At 39.1% G+C, this 4,500-nt stretch overlaps 1 protein-coding gene across 9 annotated transcripts in view; it reads right to left on the reverse strand.

Moving 5' to 3' along the window:
- TAOK3 (TAO kinase 3) overlaps positions 1-4,500 on the reverse strand; it is a 204,627-nt gene that overhangs the window by 181,097 nt on the left and 19,030 nt on the right. The window contains exon 1 of one of the 9 annotated variants that reach the window (XM_032241151.1): positions 33-790. The exons of the other annotated variants lie outside the window; for them this stretch is intronic. The gene's annotated coding sequence lies outside the window, so the exon portion shown is untranslated. Of the gene's footprint in view, positions 1-32; positions 791-4,500 lie in introns of those variants that run through there. 9 annotated transcript variants of the gene reach the window in all.

Genomic DNA, 4,500 nt, shown 5'->3' on the forward strand with positions numbered 1-4,500 from the left:
AAAAAAAAAAAAAAAAAAAAATTGCAAAGAACTAATCTGGCAACATTTTAAAATGGGGAAATTAAAATTTCAAAATGACATATATTTGTCATTACTTTCAATGAAATGAATAATTGTACAGTGTGCCTGCTAAGCTATAGAACATATTACTAGTAAATTTCTATACTATACAAAATATAAAATATTGTTTTGGGGCATCTTTCAGAAAGAATAAAACATTTATACAAAAATTTCAAACTGAGGGTTATAAACTAACTTTTAAACAAAATACTGTACTTGAGTTCCCACTATTATTAGCACTCAAAATACACAGCTTGAATAATTAGCAGAAATGTGGACCCAACAGGCCTAACTGGTAGTCTATATAATTACTTCACATGGCTATGCTTTCGCAGGCAAATGCATTTAAAAGCATAGGCAAAGATATGTTCAGTGCATAGCTAAAAGAATGAAACATTTATACAGAACAGAAGTTTAATCTTTCTACATATGCCTGAGATAACTCAAGGTATTTTCTAATTCTAACTAATCTATCTATAGTTACTATTCTATCTGTAGGTACTACTAATAAGCAATAATACTAATAATACTATAAATTTTACATTGAAGCCATTATGTAAGCTTCCTCCATTTTAAAATTTCTCTGTATATGCATTCATCTTCATCCTTCAGTTTTCCTTTAGCAGGCCAAGCACTTCTCTCCGACAACTGGCTTTTTTTTTTCTTAGACCAGGTCTCGCTCTGTCACCCAGGCTACAGTGCAGTGGCATGATCATGATCATGGCTCACTGAAGCCTTGACTGTCCGTGCTCAAGTGATCTTCCAGCCTCCGAGTAGCTGGGACCACAGGGACGTGTCACCACACCCAGCTAATTTTTTTAAAAAGTTATCATTTAGGCTGGCCTCGGTGGCTCATGTCTGTAATCCCAGCACTTTGGGAGGCCAAGGCGGGTGGATTACGAGGTCAGGAGTTTGAGACCAGCCTAGCCAATATAGTGACACCTGTCTGTACTAAAAATACAAAAATTAGCCAAGCGTCGGGGTGCATGCCTGTAGTCCCAGCTACTCGGGAGGCTGAGGCAGGGGAATCACTTGAACCTGGGAGAGGAGGTTGTAGTGAGCCGAGATCATGCCACTGCACTCCAGCCTGAGTGACAGAGTAAGACTCCAGCTCAAAAAAAAAAAAATTATCATTTGTAGAGATGAGGTTTCACTTTATTGCCCAGGCTAGGCTTGAACTCCAGGCTCCAGCAATCCTCCCACTTACACCTCCCAAAGTGCTGGGATTACAGGTGTGAGCCACGAGGACCAGCCCAAATGACCTCTTAATTCTTTATCCTACTACTTTATCACTTCGTAAATGCACCCTCATTTTTCTTCAATCGACATCTGCATTCTCTCTCCCAACTCCTTCTTTTGGCCTACAGCTTGCTCAAGGTATCATTCATTGAAGGGAGGAGGCGGATCTTTTCCTGACAGGAAGATGCTCTGGCAACTCACTAGCTCCAGCCTTCTCATCTCCAAATCCAACAGGAGTCCTCTCAGGTCATATCCTTCCATAACCTCTGTGTAGCATCTCCTTACAAGGTTGCTTCTTGGTTTGTGTGGCACTGTCCTCTAGGAGTTTCTTTCTAACCCACCTCTGCTGGTTTAGCCTACTTCTCTTGACCTCTTAACACAAATCTCTGTGCTGAGCTTCCTCTCTCTACACTACACTTTCTCTCATTTATCTGATTCACTCCTATTCTTTTAGCTCTCTATGCCAAGCCGTTAATGCCCTCAATAAATCTCTCACAAGCTGCTTTTCTCCTTTTCCATTGAGGCTGTCCTAGTTCCAGAACCTCACTATTAGTCCATGTTCTCATTCTCAATTTCTTTCTTCGTTTAAGTCATTCTACAAACTACTGATGGAGTAATCTTTCAAAGGCTCTGATTGCATCAGTCTTTTCTATTCAAATATCTTAAATGGTTTCTCACTATCTACTGTTCAAAGTTCAAACCTCTTGTTATGTGACTCCGAGGCTTTTGATTTGCCACTATCCCTGAGCATCCTACATTTAGTTCACAATGTTTGAACTAGGCCAAAAAATATATTATGTCCACCACACCTGCTGAAAAGCTAGCCAGCATTGAAGACTCGGTTCAAACTCCAAGTTACCCCATCTGCCTACCTAGTGTGGAAGTAATCTCTTCCTTCTTCATATGTAGAAAGTACCTGACAACTTTTTGTTGACATTGATGTCATTCTGTCTTGCTTTTAAAAGACATGGACCTTTCTTAATTCCATTAATTGAATATGACTTGCGTTAGGATTCTTACTTGCTTTCCACAGTGCCTTCAATGGAGGAGGCAGTGTTAAACACAGACTATTTATCTGGAATTAAAGACTGCTTGTCCAGCAACTGAGCTAACATCTGCCTCTGCCTATTTCTGAAGAAAAGATATGGGATAAGAAATTAGCTAAATATACAATATTATGTGTGTTTTTGTGAGGGGTGGGGAAGGGATAAGTGCTGAATAAATGACTCAAATAATTTTTTCTTTCTTTTTTTTTTGAGAAGGAGCCTCACTCTTGTTGCCCAGGCTGGAGTGCAGTGGCACGTTCTCAGCTCACTGCAACCTCTGCCTCCAGGGTTCAAACAATTCTCCTGCCTCCGCCTCCCAAGTAGCTGGGATTATAGGTGCTCACCACCACATCCAACTAATTTTTGTATTTTTAGTAGACACGGGGTTTCACCACGTAGCTCAGGCTGCTCTCAAACTCCTGACCTCAGGTGATCCGCCCGCCTTGGCATCCCAAAGTGCTTAGATTACAGGCGTGAGCCACTGCACCCAGCTGACTCAAATCATTTCAAAGCATCTTCATTTTATTATTTTACAAAAAGTAGTAATGAGCAATTCCACTCTAGGTATATACCCAAGAGAATGGAAAAATATGTTCATATAAGAAGTTTTGTGTTTACAGTCAAAGAAGCATTATTAATAGCCAAAAAGTGGAAGAAACCAAATATCCATCAACCGTTGAATAATCAGAATGTGGCATACGGATATAACGAAATATTATTTGGCCATAACAAGGATTCTTCACTGATGTTTGCTACAATGTGGATGAATCTTGAAACATTATGCTATGTGGAGATGTCAGACACAAAAAGACACATATTGTCTTGTTCATGTATACAAAATGTCCAGAGTAGGCAAATCCATAGAGACAGAAAGTAAATTAGTGCTTACCAGGGGCTGGGGATAATTGAGAGTGGCTGCTAACAGGTACAAAATTCTTTTTGGTGTAATAAAAATGTTCTAGAGTTAGATAGTGGTGAGGGTTATAACAACATCACAAATATACTAAAAACCTGAATTTTATATATTAAAAAGGTAAGTTTGATATTATAAAATTTAATCTAAATTTTAAAAAAACCAGTTATGAGTTTCATCCCCCAAATGACAGCTTCAATTTGTGGTATAATAGAAAAGAGTTTTGACCTTTCAGTCAGCAAATCTAGGTTTAAGCCAATTGTGCGCACTTAACTCCCTTACTTAACTGTGGCATCTTTAGGATGCGGCTAAACTTCTCTAAGCCTTAATAACCTCATCTATAAAGTGAGGACTATAATGCCTTACAAAGTCACTGTGAGACCCATGATATAACATAAAATTATTATTTCAAATAAACAAAACCTTATCGTTATTTTGTGTGCCTAAAATGATTTAATGATTTTTTTAAAAAAAAAATCCTAAGCTGTATTGAATAGTCCATAATTTCACTGAATAGTCCACAACTTTTTATTGTTGGCATGTTATCTAACCAGCTTTTTTATTGTTATATATGAATGACATCTTAGGGCTACATAGCACTTATCCTGTAGGCACTAATAGAACATTACAGAGTTATTTAATTCTAATCTTCACAGTGAGGGGTAGCGTGGTACAACAGTTATAAACACGGGCATAGAGTGGAGTTAAAGTCCATGTTTTGCTACAGACCTCGAACAAACACCTAATCTCTATGAACATCAGCATACAGCCCTGTAAAGTATATGTAAGAATATGTGTGTGTATCTACACAGATATCCATTAAAGAGGCTCACTGAGATACTCATTATATAAAGCTTATATTATAATACCTAATACCTAACAAACACTCATTCAGCAATTGTTATTATTGTTGTCCATCCTGTGGAGTAACAAGTTTAAATGACTGGTTTTCGTCTACAAGACAAATTTGAGGCCAGGCATGGTGGCTCAACCCTGTAATCCTAGCACTTTGGGAGGCTGAGGCAGGTGGATCATCTGAGGTCAGGAGCTGGAAACCAGCCTGGCCAACATGGAGAAACCCCATCTCTACTAAAAATACAAAAACATTAGCTGGGCATGGTGGCGCGTGCCTGTAATCCCAGCTACTCAGGAGGTTGAGGCAGGAGAATTGCCTGAACCCAGGAGGCGGAGGTTGCAGTGAGCCGAGATCGCGCCATTGCACTCCAGCCTGGGTAACAAGAG

Source organism: Sapajus apella, unplaced genomic scaffold, assembly GCF_009761245.1.
Source record: "Sapajus apella isolate SASKATOON/1434 unplaced genomic scaffold, GSC_monkey_1.0 scaffold2, whole genome shotgun sequence".
In the NCBI taxonomy this organism is placed as follows: domain Eukaryota; kingdom Metazoa; phylum Chordata; class Mammalia; order Primates; family Cebidae; genus Sapajus; species Sapajus apella.